We start from the raw sequence: 16,206 nt of genomic DNA, 5'->3' as shown, positions 1-16,206 counted from the left end.
GAACATTAAAACAACATTAAATACGGTCATTTAGTTTGTCACTGAGTGGTGTAGCCCTGGGTAGCCTGCAGTACCCAGACAGAGATGAGCCAAGCTGTCTGGCTGAGCACACTGAGCAGTACATGGTGGTCGAGACCCTGGTGTAAAGCAAGAGGGGTAAATCAGGAGGTACCACTGTGCCACAGGCAACATACACTTTGCTTTAGCAACCAGCCATCACATCACGTGTCAGTGTGATAGGGAAGATCAGAGGCTGTAGTGAGGGATTAATCAATAGTCCTGTTGGACTTTGTGCCGCACAGAGGAGAACAGAGGGGTTCATAACTTCCCTATGGCTGGGAGAGGCTGTGTTTCCAGGAGATGGAAAGTGTGTGTGTGTGTAATAATTATGATCAACTAAACAGGGAAAAGTGGCAGCATGGGCTGGTGGGAAGATGTCTTGATGATGAGATGGGACTGGGCAGAGCATTGTTTGGGGCTGCCCCATGGTGCAGGGGAGGTTCTGCCTGAAGCCTTCCCCAGACAGGCGGCCCAGTACTGAACTTTTTGTCCTTGGGCTTTTCAAAGCCATGTTTAAGCCAGAGACCACCCTGCCGTGCTGGGATAAAACACTGTGGGTAACGCTTCTGCCTCTCTGGCAGGGTGACAGCAGGGACAAAGGGAGGTTGCTATTTGCTCAGGCACATGCCAAGATGTAGAAAGCCTCTTCGGACACAAAGTCCAACTGAAGCTCTTTTATCCCATTCAGTAAATGCTTATTTCACCAGGCATTTACAGGGTGTTGGTTTGTACAGTCTTGCTACAGCTGGGGTGCAGTCAGGGCAGGAGGCAGTTCTGACATGGATGGGGTCTGATCTGGACCTCCCTGCGAGCTGCCAACTACCTCAAAACACAGCTAGCACCAGGGCCTGCTGGGATGCTAATAAACACAATCCCAGGGGAGCTCTGCACCCCACAGTTTAGGTCACCTCTCTCCCTGCAGCTCTTTCCAGTGCTCTCCCCCAGCACCAGCTTTCAAGGAGCACATTTGCTCCTGGAAATGCCAGCAGGGCACTGCTGATTCTAGAACTCTGGCCCCAGAAGATCATCGGAATTTTAAAATTTACTATGTTATGCAGTTGTTTACCAGTTTCCTTCAATTTTGCTAGAAGGTCATAAGCCTAAAGCTACCTGTGAGTGTTAATTTTCTTTAAAAATTAAACCTAAGGATCTCCTTACTCCAGGAGGGTGCTTCAAAGAAAAAAACAGAATCACAGAATCATCTAGGTTTGGAAAGACCTTGAAGATCATCCAGTCCAATCATCAACCCAACACTGACAGTTCCCAACTACACCATATTCCTAAGCGCTAAGTCAACCTGACTCTTAAACACCTCCAGGGATGGGGACTCCACCACCTCCCTGGACAGCCCATTCCAACACCCAACAACCCGTTCTGTAAAGAAATGCTTCCTAATATCCAGTCTAAACCTTCCCTGATGCAACTTGAGGCCATTACCTCTTGTCCTATCACTTATTACTTGGGTAAAGAGGCTCATCCCCAGCTCTCTGCACCCTCCTTTCAGGTAGCTGTAGAGGGCGATGAGGTCTCCCCTCAGCCTCCTCTTCTCCAGACTAAACACCCCCAGTTCCCTCAGCCGCTCCCCATCAGACCTGTGCTCCAGACCCCGCACCAGCTCCGTTGCCCTTCTCTGGACACGCTCGAGTCATTCAGTGTCCTTTTTGTAGTGAGGGGCCCAAAACTGAACACAAGAATCGAGGTGCGGCCTCACCAGTGCCAAGTACAGGGGTGAGATCCCTTCCCTGTCCCTGCTGGCCACGCTATTGCTGACACAAGCCAGGATGCCATTGGCCTTCTTGGCCCCCTGGGCACACTGCTGGCTCCTGTTCAGCCAGCTGTCAATCAACACCCCCAGGTCCCTCTCTGACTGGCAGCTCTCCAGCCACTCCTCCCCAAGCCTGTAGCGCTGCTGGGGGTTGTTGTGGCCCAAGGGCAGCCCCCGGCATTTGCCCTTATTGAAACTCCTCCAGTTGGCCCAGCCCATGGCTCCAGCCTGTCCAGGTCTCTCTGCAGAGCCTTCACCACAGATTGTGGTGAAGTTCTATAAAATGGTGAAGGTGGGTGATGCTATAATACATACATCTCTTACTACTGTCTGTAGCCCCTGGAGAGAAAAGTCTTCAGGAAGTCCTGGTCCCTCACAGGCCACCATTAACAGCTCTGCAGTATCAGGTGTATGTTTTCACAGCAGTACCATGGTGGAGCTGGTGAGTGTTCAGAGAACTTTGCACTAAAAAGCTCATGGTCCTTAGTGCCTTGGGCAGCACGTGGACACCACCCTGTCCCCAGTGAGCCATGGGGCACCCAAGCCAGCCCTGCCAGGCATTGCAGGCCCACAATTCTCCTCCATCCCTCCCAGCCACCAGGAAGGTGCAGCCCTCTGATGCTAAACTCACAACTGTGCTCTTAATTTGAAATGGATGAGTGAACTGGAGAGAAAAGCCAATCCTTGCAGTAGGTGGTCTCCAACTGTTTTTCCCCAGCAATGCTTCAGATCGTCTCCTGCTCAGCCTTTGCTAATCCACCCACTGGCACAGTGACAGCCACGCAGCATCCTGGCTGTGCTGTACGGTTTTTCATGTGGTGCTCCGTACGGTTGTTCAGCCCTGCCGTCAATGGGAACACATGTTCCTAAAAAGATCTGGCCATCTGGAGGAAGCATCGTGAAATTACCTTCCACGCAGCAGCACCAGATTAATTGCCTTTTGGGTGTCCAGGCACAGTCGTGAGAACAGATTAATCACCGTCTGGGGTTTTGAATATCGATGCTCTCAGCCTGAGCTAGCAGCAAGCTGGTGGACCAGGCTATGCTTGGACCTTCCCACCAGGACAACTCAGGGAGAAGAAAACAGAAAAGGAGGCAAAAATGGGTTGAGAAATCACAAATAAGAGAGAACCTAGCAAATCCAGGTGAAAGCACCAGTGCCTCAGAGCTGTGGTCAAGGATCTTATAGCAAGTGGCTGTTGCAATCCAGTAGCCAATTTTTGCAAGCTACATTCAGTGAGAAATTTGCAGCCTGTCTTTAATGGAAAACCAGTCTTGTTCTCAGCCGCTTGACTGTGTGACCTTGACTTCTTTTTCTGACTATGCTTCATGCAGGAGTGTTGAAGTGTTTTTTCTCTGTCTTTTTAGGGTTAGCCCAATTGCTGGTAGATGCTAATGGTGAGTAGCTGCTGGTGTCCAGATAACAAGTTGATAGGGATGAAAAGGTGCTGGAAGAGATCCAGGCATGAAATAAGGATTAGAGAATGGTATACAAACTGCGTATCCCTAAATACCTGGATATTTCTGGAAAAGTCAGCAGAGGATGAGAGCCAGGTCAGGACTGGGACAGAACAGAGCCTTCTGCCTCACAGGCTTTCAAACACATATGACTTTCCCTACACCATGTCAAAAAATGACAACCTTGGGGTCTCAGGGCTTTCCATGGTGACCCGACCCCATTCCCCATCCATTATACTCAGTTTGTGAGGAAAAGGATTCTTCTTTTTTCCTTCTCACAGCAAATTAATCCTCAAGTCCAGCACATTTCTCCCTGGTTCCCACAGCCATGGTACATGCCCTTGCACTGTTGCCACCCCCTCCCAGGATGGGATGCTCCCAGCCTGCTCTCCCTGGGGCCCGATCCATGACAAAAGAGATATATCTGAAGATGTCCGTGCTGGATCCTGCTGCAGAACTGCTCACCATGACCCTCATGGGGCAGGACCCCCCCAGCCTTCCCTGTGTTTATGCATGTCAGCTCTCAAGCAGAGCCCTTAGTACATGCTCTGCCTCAGCAGCACTCACAGGAACAAAGAACATGAAAATTACCCCGAGGCGCAAAGCCAGCTCCTCCTCCCATGCTGGTTTACCCCTTCTTCCAGCACAGCTCATATCAGAACTCAGGGGTGTAGCTGGGATGAAATGTCAATGACAATGCAACTGATGCTCTTCAAAACAAAGTTTTTCCATTGGCATTTATTAGAAGAGAAGCGTCTGGTCAGTGCAAGAAGTCTGGTCATCTCAGTGCAACCTGCCCAGCTGAAAGGAATGACTGAAGCCATAGGAATCTCCCACATATTAGTGTTTCCCATGAAAGCGGACTAGTGTAATTATTTTTGCTCTTGATGAGCTTTGAGTCTTGCAGCAAAGTCCCCCCATGCACAAACACACTTCTTCACGTGGCTTTTTCAAAGAGTTTTGTCAAGTTGTAGGTTCATAAAAACTACTATAAATTAGTCTGGAGAGAAGCAGGGTGGAGGAGGTGCAGAAAATTTCAGTCATGCAAGGGGTCAGATCAGCTTTTCAAAGATCTAGGAAATAAGGGCTGTGAATTGAACGCATTGGGGTGGTTTCAGTTAAGAGAGGTCACACAACAGGTTTCAGCTACGGAGAGGACTACTGAAAGCGGAAGCAAATAACTTGCCCTCCATCTGCAATGGGGGCAGGACAGTAATTTTCTGCCTGTTGAAGCTGCACCACCTCAGATCTTCAGGATGGATTTGGACAAGTGTCTGGGAGAAATTTTAGCTGCAGCGTTCCTGTCCTGTCTTGTGCATGGGGATTACCCCTCTAGTCATGGCCAAAGAAAAGACATGAGTTACCCTGCTCCCTCCCTCCCTCTGGGGCTCAGGGCTATCTGCCCAGTGAGTATTTGTGCAGCTCATAGGAGTTACTGCCCCCTGTGTTTGCTTGTCTCATCCTTACTTTGGTTTAATCTGGGTTTAATGGACACAGCTGAAGTAGGACAACCTCCAGAGTACATTGCTGTGCTCTCTGCCTCAGTTTCCCCATCTGTGAAATGCAGGTATTTGGTTTACCCTCCTTGGGAGGGTCATATAGATGAGGTGTGTTGATTGATCTCTTGCTATGAGAATATTTCATTGGGTTTCTGATTTTCTCAGCTGTGGTGTGAAGGACACAAGCAGCCCAAATCTGCAGGGGTGTTGCTGGCCAACAGCTCCCTAATGTCCTGCACCCACTAACCTCTGTGAAGCTTTCACACTGCTGCTTTGCCTCCTGACCCTTCCGAATATTTGTTTTAAGGCTTATTTTCTCCCTCTTCCCTTCTCTGCCGTTATTGTCTTCCTGCTTATAACACCTGTGGAGCACAGTCCAAGGCTCCAAAGGTGCAGTACTCCTTGGTGGGGGTGAGAGTCAGGGAGGGTGGCATGGGGGGGTCCCACAAACCACTCCGCAGCCCCAAGGTTTTCATCAGCAACAAGTACCAGGAGAAAAACACACTGTTGAGGCCATGGGGGAATATTGCTCCAATTCACTTGCAGAAAGCTGTGCTGGATCCCCACTCCCAGCCTTGGCAGCCCAACCAGCACAGCCTCCGCGGGGTGTGCTGTGACCTGCTCCCTTTCTGCAGGTTTCACTCACCATGGTGGGGCTGAAATCTCAGCCTGTGTGGGTGGAGGAGACCCAGAGCTGCAGTGATCTATTGCAGCAGAGAAGCTGGCTTGATATTTTTAACAGCATCGTTGGTGATGGATGAGGCAAAGGCATGCTCAGAGTCTGCATGTGCCTATGTCGCCACTGCCTCCTAAGGGGTGGTTTGCAATGAAATGAGATATATTGCTTCACCTCCAATATTTTTCTTCTTGGTTTTAGGGGGGAGGTGAGGGAGGGCTAAGCCTTAAGCTGAAAAGTCCACTAGCAGGGAAGAAGCAGGTTGTGATTTGGAGACTGGCTTTTGCAGAGTGGATGCTGGCCCCTGGGCTTGAGTGGAAGCATTTGGAAGATGCACGTCTGCAAAGCACAAGAGTGTTTGCTGGGAGAGGAGGGTGCTCCAGACCCAGGGATGAGTGTGTGATGGTGTCCTACACTGATTCTGTGTAGCCATGCAAGGAAACCTCAGATTACTAAATATTTCACTGGGGAACAAAACTACAAGTGCTCATTTCATTGCAGAAACGTGATCCTGGAGGAATTTCCATAAGAGCTGCTGCTGTTGCAAAAGCCCATCCTAGGTGCTTTTGGAGGATAAGCATCAAAGTTTTCCTTCACCTCCTCCCAGAAAAGGTCTGAAATAGACTGTGTGAGCAGGATCTCTCACACTGGTTTTCTTCTTTTTTTGGTATAATGAAAAGGTTTAATGCTTTCAGCAAGCCACCAGTGCTGTGTGCCATGCCAGGAGCTATGCTGAAGCATGCCAGTCCTCACCTGAGGCCAGCGGGGATGGTGTGGCTGGGAGACAGGCTTCTCCATTCACCTGGTACTGGCCTTTTGAGCTACAAATCCTGTGCTCACCAACAACAGCTTTGCAACTACGTTTCACCAGCATAGCATGAATTGGTCCCCACCAACCCCTGTGCTGCGTGGTGCAGCTGGGGCCAGGGCGCAGCACCTGTGTGCTCCCCCCAACCCAGGCAGCATCTCTGCTCCCAGGGATGCTCAGCCAGTACATCAGGGACACGCTGGGGTGCTGTCTGCTGAACATTTCCTTTTGTTTGTTTTTCATTGGTGGTGAGCTGATGGGTAGATGGATGGTACTCTTCACAGAAAATACTAGCTGTCCAGATTTTGCGCTCAGTAACCCGTTAGTTTGTGGTGAACATCAGCAGGGCCAGGGTGGAGTCCATTACCCAGGCCTTGGAGCAGCCTCGAGATTGAAATGTCACAGCTCATTGACTTCAGAAAGAAGCTGTTGTCCTATGGAACAGGGGTGCCCTCATCCCATTCATCACAGGAGCTGCCAAACCAGACTCGAAGAGCACAAGCACTTTGTGCATGACAGTGACCATGGAATCAACATGATTGTGCCTCCATTTGCAATTCACCTTACACCTTGTCAGAACACCAGCCTGACGCCACGGCTTTTCACCATGGTGCAAATCCATGGGCTTCAGTGGGATGGAGTCTGAGGTCCGTCAGTGCTGGGGGTGTAACCAGCCCCATCGCCTGGAGATGGTGGCACTTAGCAGGGAGGTGACCAAGGCCTGACTGCTCTGCTGTGGCCACCAGCCTGTGAGCAGGGATAAAGCCCCACTGAGCTATTCAAGCAAATTTTGACCACTCTGTTATTTAAATGAGGTGACTAAGAGAAAACCATTTCTGGAGCAAAGGCACCTGCCTGCTGGGCATGTCACCACAGCTAAATGTCTGCTGTTCCAAATGTGTCATTGAAGCTGAGGACTGAGCTGGGAGCTCAGTGTTGCCGCTGCTGCAGAGGAAGGGGAGGTCACGGTCTGCAGGAGCCTGTCCTCCATTGCAGAGATTTGCTTTACTGCACTAAAATTTCCAGTGCTCAAAATTTCTATGGTGCTCAAAAACTTTACTGAAGGCAGGTTAATATTTGTCTGCCACATTGCTGTAGCATATTCTCAAGCACAAGGACCCTGAGAAAAAACAGTGGAGCCTTGTAAGAAACCTCTGGCTTCTTCTTCCCGGCTGAATTTTCTGCAGCTTAATCCCAGGCTTGGTTTGATGGAGGAGGAAAGGTGCAGGCTGGTTCTTATCTGCATGGCTTTCTCTTAATGCCGGAGGGTGCAGGTATCACACCTTTGCACTGTCCACACCAGTGTGAGCTGTGGTGCCCACAGCAATGACCCAGGGAAGGGGGAAGCAGCTTTTCCTGAACACCTCCCTGGATGAAACCTGAATGTCTGACCTGTGGAAAGCTGAATTTTCCTTACCTTTGGTGGCTGGAAAAAACTGAGAACTAGTGCTTTATTTAAATATATATTTCTGTGCTATTTTTTTTTAAATAAGTGTTTTTGAAGTTTCATTGAAGATGTTGTCACTGGAATCATTATGTGTCTATAGAGATTATAATGACTCCTTTTGAAGAGTTAGTCTCAGTCAGTGAGTGCTTAATTCACATATCAATGACTCCATAAACCCCAAATCCATAAATCTGCTGAAACTGCTCTAATCTATTGTGCCAATGAATGCCTGCAGGGGCTCATCGGTGTGAAGATAATTCACTTAACAAGCTGCCTCCGTGAGGGCGGGTGGTCTGCAATGGCAGAGGGGCCTCATCTGTGTGAGGCAGCTGAAGGTTTTATAACTGAGCCACGCTCAGGGCAAGCGTCAGAGCCCGGTCACTCTCTTCGGTTGATTTGCCCCAAACTATTTCATGTGCAATCCATCAATCTGGCCCTCACAGTCTTTCCTGTCATTTGCAGTGAGTCGTGCATCATTTCTGCGCAGTGATGGTGGGGTGGTCCAACCTTTCTGGCACGTCCACATCTGGCCAGTACAGAAATCATTATGTCACTTTGTTCAGAGTGAACTGGTTAAACCGTAGCTGGTTATTAAGCCACTGAAGACAGTTGCTCCTAACCAGTTATTACAGCGTTTGTAAACCGCTACTGCTGCTACAAAACACCAGGAACCTCTTCTGGCTGACTTGAGTCTATTTAATGAAGCTATTGTAAACCAGTCCTAGGGGGTTGTCCTTTATTTTATTAAATGCGTAATCCCTATGGAAAACTGGAAACTAGTGCCAGAACCCCCCGAGAGCAGTGAGACCACAGGCAGCTACCAAGGAGGTTGGTGGGAACAGCTCTTGCTCACACCAGCTGAACATCACCCGTGCATTTGAGTGGCTTGGGTGTATAATTTGAGTATCCCCAAAGCATTCAGCCCCAAGAGCCATCTGTCAGTCCTGTTTGTCCACAGCCCTTTCCAAACACACCAGTTCATTGGCAATTTTTTCTTTTCTCCAAGGGAATTTATATAGCTGTGTTTTGAAACCTTTTAGTGTGAGGGGCTATAATGGAACCCTAATTGCAGTAGCATAACAGGTGCTGCTGTAAAAATGCTGTTTTCTTTTTTGTGGAGTTTAATTTGATTTAAAGCAATGACAGGGACACAATGAATTGCTCACACGCGCTGGCGGATTTTGCCCCTCCTCCTTGTGGCTTTTGCAGAAATGGGTGCAAAAGCAGCGTATGGCAGCACATGTGTCTGCCGGAGAGGTTGGCAGTGCTGGCTGGCTGCTGTGGCCCCGCTAAGCCCCAATTACAGGGACACAGGCGAAGCCCACTCCTGTACAGGCACCCCCGTGGGGGTCAGCTTTTTGGGGCCACAGGCCACACTGCTGCAAAGCAGGGATGGCTGCTTGGGGGGAGCACGGGCGCTTGCATTGCCCTCCCAGGCCACCTCCACGGCCACCCTACACCCATGGGCTCTCACGCATCTCCTCCTGCTGGGCGGCAGCAGCCCAGTTCCTCCAGCATCGCTCCATTGGCAAACACTCTGCAAACCGCTGGGCCGACCCCTGCCTCCACACCCCCAGCCCTGACTTCCTCCAGCAAGTCCGGGCTGCCACCAGCACAGGGAGCTGGTGGGTGCGGTGGCAGCAATTTCCCCCACTGATGCACACCGCAGGTGTTTTGGGGCTGTCACAAAAAATCAGGCTCCAGTGCACACCCCAGTGGGTGATATTTGCATGTGCTGTGTGGCCCTTTAAGAAAGCCTATATATCACATTTCTCTGGGGGGAAAAAAAAAAGGAAGCAAGTGGAGCAGATGTAATTCTGCAGTGCTGGGGCTGACTCTGTGCCTGTGTTAGCGGGAAGCTGTGATTTATCTGGGGTGAAACAAGGAGATGCTGCCTGGCAGTGTGCTCCCCTCTGCCACGGGGTTTGTGCTGCTGGGGAGGCAGAGCTGTTGTTGGGGTGTGTGGGTGTCCCGGGCTCCCAAGGTGCTCTTGCAAAAAGCCTTGCTGTGCCAGAGCCAAAAGCAGAAAGTACTCAATCTGCTTAATTGCCTTTATCTGCTCCAGCATCAAAAATCAGTAAAGCAACATTGGGTCTGATGAGACAAAACTGACTTTGTTCCAACTTGGGAAACAAAGGCTTCAGATTTACTGAGTATTTACTTACCTCCACATGTGACTGTGTCACCCCAGTGCGTGCTGTAATTGTAACCTGTATGCGTGTGCTTGCATAGACAGATGGTTGCGTTCACACACATGCATGTATGTAGGGAACAGCAAAGGACCACGGGCCATCACATCTCACTTTGTATGAACTTTTGCAGCAAACATTTCACCCTCCTGTAGTGTTTCTATCTGCTTTTTTCCTTATGCAGTGCTCTAGTGCTGACAGGGTGAGGACTAAAGCACAAAATATTTTTAAATTTTACTCTCTGAATCACACTGGCGAGAACTCTACTTCGGAGTCTGAAAGTCAGTCTATCTCTGCCCAGCAAATCTTGCAGGAATGGAAGTAAACCATACTACTAGACTTAAGACCCAACTTTTCTCTCTGCCTCACTGGAAGGGGATGAGATCCAGTGCTTGCAGAGGCAGGAGAGGGCAGGGTGGAGATCTCAGAGGGCCATGCTACTCAGGGTCCCTGTGTCCTACCAGCCCAGACCCTACTGCTGTCCTCATCCTCACATGACTGACAAGAGCAAAGCCCAGCAGCCTGCCTTGGACCACTTTGTCCCTCTCTCTGCCAAGGTGAGGACAAGCTTCATGAATACAGCCATGACTCCATCCCCAAGACCACAGAAAACTCCTCAGAGTAGTATCTGTGTGGTTTGTGCAGCACAAAACACGCACGGCGTGACTGAGGTTGAGCAACTCTCATCAGTCTGCACTACCTCCTAGCTGGGCAAACCTTGCCAACCTTTCTTCTTCACCAACAGATGTGGTTTAATTTGACCTAACTCTATTAACACAGTTTTGAGGACACGACATGCCCTACAAGCCACAGCATCGCCTTGGCATGCAGAAAACTCCAGTTCACATCCCTCCTAGGACTGAGCCAAATTTCTCTCTGTAGAGCTGAGGATGTGCTGGAAAGCCTGGCATTAGTTGGAAAGCTGGAAGATGGATGAAGCTCTCAGTGCTGTGGCTATGCAGCCCTCTTCAGCTGTGCCACCGTGGAGCTGGACTCTCCAGGGAGCATTGCTCCCTCCACGTGGGAGCTGTGTCCCGCAGCCAGCCCCTCGGTTCGCCTCTGTGCCCGTGCCCCTGCTGAGTGCATCAACACTGGCACAGCACCCACATCAGCCCCAGGGACAGGGTCCCCACCTGGGACCCTTGGACCCTTGCTGCTTCTTGATGCCGCCGGATGGACTTCCCACTGCTGCTGCTGAAAAAAAACCCAAAACCACAAAACCGATTTTGAAGTCAGCAGATGGGAGCGAGCTGAGTTTTCTGCCTGTTTCTATGGAATCCTACATGAGGCCTCGGCTCGCAGTGGCTGTCAGCTCTGTCCCTTTCCAGAGGGAGACTTTTTCCCTTCTCCCCACAGGGAAGCAGCAGCTCCCTCCTCAGCACCCAGCTGCTTCTAACCCGTGTCCCATGAGCCAAGCAGACAGACACCTCGGAGCTGGGCAGTCCTGCAGGGAATCACAGCACTGATGGCAGGCTGATGCCATGCCGTGAGGCATACCTTCTTGCCTGGTTTCTCAGGCCAGCAGTCACATTGAGCAGTCAGGGGTAGGGGGGAGAAATCAATTTGTGACTCAACTAAATTTTAAATTTTTCAAGTTTGGTTTTGTTTGGGTTTTTTTTAATGACTTACATGAAACATGGGCTGATCTTTTCTGCCCCTCTCCCCATTTTACATTCAGCTATCTGTGGGTAGATCTGGATGGCAGGAGGCAGCAGATGATGCTTGGTGTCCTCTTTAGTGTCTCCTCCCATGCAAGCACACCTGGGCCAACCAGATCCTTGCCTAGATAAGTACAAGGTTGCCCAGCCAGAGGTGGATGCCCAGCCTTGAACCGTGGACTGCTTTGTTGCTGGTGCGAAGCAGAGTAGGCTCCAAAAGGAGGACTATCACCTTTCTCCTGGGGCAGTGCTTGGCAGGCATGCTGAAACCAGGCAGCTATGGTCTGAGCCAGGCTTTAGCCCTCTTTTATGCAGGAATTTGTATTTTAGGCCATTTCTAGCAATTCCCCGGAAGAGCAAACATAGATGTGTTTGAATTAACAAAACTCTGAGGGCATTCCTCCAGTTTTCTGCATTCTTTGCTTTCTAATCAGCCATTTGAGACAACTTTTTTTGGAAGAGGAGAATGAGGATGAGAGAAAATGATACTAAGGTGGATAAATCCTTCCTCTCTATGATTGCAAAATAGCAATGGGACTGATAAATCACATTTTAAATCCAAACACAAATGTCTTCCCCAGCCTGCTAAAAATCAGATAAACAATGAAGGCAAATTTGTATTGCTTCTGTGGCTATTGCACATTTTGTCTCTCGCATTTTAATTTTCTCTCTGGCTTCATCTGCTAAATTGACGTTGAAAAATATTTGGCCTCGTGGTGATTATCTTTGTACCACATCGCAGAGGAATGTCAGTCATCTCATCTTTGACCTATTAAACACTTCTTTCTAATATATTATTGACTTTTATCAGATTGAAAGAATATAACCAACAAGCCTTTCCAATTTTCCCTATTAAACGTCTTTGGGCTTTTGTTGTTTTTTTCCATCATATTCTGAAATGCAATTCACCCTCTGCTCAAGCTGTGATTGTGGGCTCTGAGTTATTCAGTGTAAGTGCAGTTTGGTTTCAGATTTACTACACACTGCATCACATTGTACAGCCCACCATGCTACAGCACTGCGCCGAGATGAAAATAAACCCCCCACAAGCCCTGATTCAGGTCATTATGTGCAAACTGGTATTTGCACTCCTGTAATTTCTCGAATCACAGCCTCCAATCTCTCCGTACCTTCAGCAGCACTGATATGTGGGAATAGTCTTCATTCCTGTAGACAACCTCTCCAAAGTCTAAGGATGGCTTCTTCTTGAACCTGATACTTCTAAAATATTTCTTATATCTGGGAGAGAGCGGGTGGTATGAAGGCAGTGTGGGCCCACCAGCCTCAATGGGAGCAGAGCTGGCAGACACTGGGCACTTTTGGGAAAGTCCTGTTATGCATCAATAAGACAGGCTTTCATGTGTTGAGGGGTCTGGTGGTAACAGGAAAAGTCAAATAGATGTGTGAAACCTGACCACAAAAAGCCAAGCATCAGCGTACATTGCATAATATTAGAACTTCAGTAATATTCATTATTTACCCACTACATTGTCTGTGAAAAACTGAGGAACACCTCTGGACGGTCTGTTTTCACTGCGCCTGACCCCATTTGAATACAATTGTCAATAGCCAAGATTGTTAAATAAGATAAAAGGCAGAACTTGGCCTTGGATGTTGACCGGGACAAATTAATGTATCCTGTTTGGTGCTGGCCACAGCCAGCTGCTGAGTCACGACCCATATCACACCCTTGAACTTAACTGACCAGGGCTGTGAACAGATAAAGTGATGCAAGAAGAGTCGTGAAAGAACCTTTACTTGGTACAAAGGTCTGCGCCTAATTTTTTTGGTTCACATGGAAGTCTTAAAGAAAATAGGGTGTGAAACTAGTGGAAGTATCTGTGCTTTTTCTTCTTAGGAGGCAGGGCTGGCTCTCAGGTGCTGAAGGTAAACCCTGAATTCAAGTGTCTTCATACAACAAGGGGTATAAGATCTGGACCAAGATCTGAAAGTGGTGGCTGGCATCCTCGTGCCCATGTCTGCTGCAGGAACAGCAAGCGCCCAGACCCCTTCACCCTGCTGTGGCGAGCAGGTCAGGGACCCTTGCCTTCCCCACTTGCCCCCTGCAGCCACGCAGCCTCTGCCAGGCATCCTGTCCCCATCACCACTGCGTGTCTTCCAAACAAACGGCAATGTTGACACAACCAATCGTCAATGTATGGGCACAAGCAGCTCCCGCGCCGATCCAGATGAGTGCTGCGCCAAGGGCTCCCGGCTGTGCCAGGAGGCAGTGCCAGCAGTGCCTGCATTTAACTGAATGCACCTTTTTTTACATAGACTCTCAAAAGCCTTGTTGTTCTTCAACAAACCAACCCTTTGCAGGTTCCTGAAGAGGTGTAGGAAGCTGATGGTCACATCCTGCCCCCAATCTCTTCCCTGCAGCCCTTCTCTTTTCATATATCCTGCATCACTGGATTTCCCCTGGGAGAGGCTACAGCACCCATGCTTCTTGGAGCCAGGAGGCTTTTAGTCCCAAGGCAGAAAGCAAAGTGCACTAAATTTAGCCAGACTTTGGGCTCTGCCTCCAGCAAGGTTGTGCACAGCAGCTCTGGCAGGCAAAGTCTTTCTTGTGTTCCTGCTGAACTGGTGCCTATCTGAAATTGTTACTGGTATGGACAACTAATTCCCTGCCTCCCAGCATCATGCTGGTAGCACCCACATCTGGTCCCCTGGGGTGTCTGTGCTCTGCAAGGGGTCCTTAGAGGTGATGGAGAACAGAACAGGCAGCACCAAGTGGGGGAAGAAACAGGAATATGTTTTGTGAAGGAAAACAAGACCACAGAGAAAAAAATTAAAGTAATTGGCGGAAATAAAAATCTTTCCAGCAGAGGAAAAGGAGACAGATGGGAAGACAGGAGAGAAACGTGGAACAAAGAAAGGAGTTCAGAGAAGTCAAGGAGAGGTTGGGGAAAGGCTGTGCAATCATTTGGCACCAGCTTCTTGCATTAGTTCCCTGACGATTGTGCAAAGCGGGGGCAGAGAGCTGCAGATTACTGTAGTGTAGCACCGCAATATCGTGGGCTGGCCACTAAATTACCATTCAGAGTCTCTTGGCTTAGCCTTGCTGCTGCCATGAGAAGGAGAGGGATATATGCTGAAAACCAGAACTATGAGGAAAAGGGTTGAGACTAGAAATTCCATTATATTCTTGGCACTTTGACATTTTTCCTCCCCTTTTGTGAAATCTCATAGGAGCGCTGCCTACTCTTGCAATAATAATAATAAAAAAAAAAAAAAAAGGTAGCATATGAGTTGGCATGGTAACTTCATCTACTAAGTAACTAACACGTAGGATTTGCTTCTTGATCTAGAATAATAATGTCAACAGCCCCCAGGAAGATGTTTTCTTGTGACTGACTGCCTATTGCCAACAGGATTTTATGCTTCACTCACATTTGGTGGCCTTGGTGAGACCCACCATGGTGCAGGGTCAGACCTGCCCTACTCTGACACTAGGGCACACCTTTGCTGGCTTCCTCTGCTATAGCCTTCAGGCCAGCATTACTTGATCATGTCCAGGCATTGCTTTGCATTTAATTACTCTCATTCTTTGGGTTTTCTGGAAGGTATTTAGAACTGAGAAGGTCTAAGAACTGAGGAAACTGGTTCCAATGTGCCCATGCTGGGAGCATCGTGCTGCTGCCCAGCATGGCCAGTAGCCCCAGTAACTCCTGATCTTGAGCCTTTCCCTGCCCACAGGAATTGCCCAGGGGGTCCTGCTGCTCCTGTTGAGCCTCCCTGGGCAGGACAGACCACCTCAGAGTGATTCTGGCCAAGTGATGCTCCCTTTCGTGCCTCCAAATGGGGTACGTGCACTGCTGCCTTGGAGGGTCCGGGTGGGGAGAATTCAGTGTTTAGGAAGAAGGGGCAACACAGGAGACAGAAGTACACACTACTTCTTGTTACCATTTTCAAAATACACAGATAAAAAAAAGCAGACTGATACTTTATTTTACCCATATTCATGGCTGAGGATTAGCTGTGCGGTTGGGCTCTGCACATCTGTACCCGCTCTGCTCCTCCACTCAGGACTGGCACTCCAAGAGAAATAAGTACAAAATGCGCTGTGCAAACAAACAAGGCTGCCTGTGAGGAGGGGGAACAGTGGGCCCCAGCCCAAAAAGGAATTGCTCCTTTCCTATCTGTATGTCACTGCAAATTGGTCTCCTTCTGGGGCTGGTGAGGGCACTGTGACCATCCTAGTCCAGGAGCTGGAGAGCTGCAGCTCTCCTCTTTGGGGCCCAGGGAGGAAAGGGAAGGGCCAGAGGATCATCCAGAGTAAACTTCGCTTTCTGTGGCACGGCTGCTCCTGGGAGCTGGCTTCTCTTCTCACTTCTTCTTTTAGATTCCTGCATCCCTCAGCCCTTCCTTTACACGGGTCCCACGTAGTTTATTTTGGTCCCAGTGAACAGACACTGTCACACTGGTGTAAAGATGATTTGGATCAGTATGGCTTGTTCTGAAAGAGCACAAATCTGGCAATACCAGATCTGGCCATAGGTCCACCTAACCCAGCACCCTATCTGTGAAAGTCATTATAAATGAGGGCGCAGAGAAAAGTAAGAAGAAAATAGATACATCAGATACTCCTCCAGCCTCCAACCATTTTCGGCTCAGGGACTTCCTGGGGTAAACATGGTTTGCAG

Source organism: Athene noctua, chromosome 6 (assembly GCF_965140245.1).
Source record: "Athene noctua chromosome 6, bAthNoc1.hap1.1, whole genome shotgun sequence".
Classification (NCBI taxonomy): Eukaryota; Metazoa; Chordata; class Aves; order Strigiformes; family Strigidae; genus Athene; species Athene noctua.
This window is presented reverse-complemented; position numbering follows the sequence as displayed.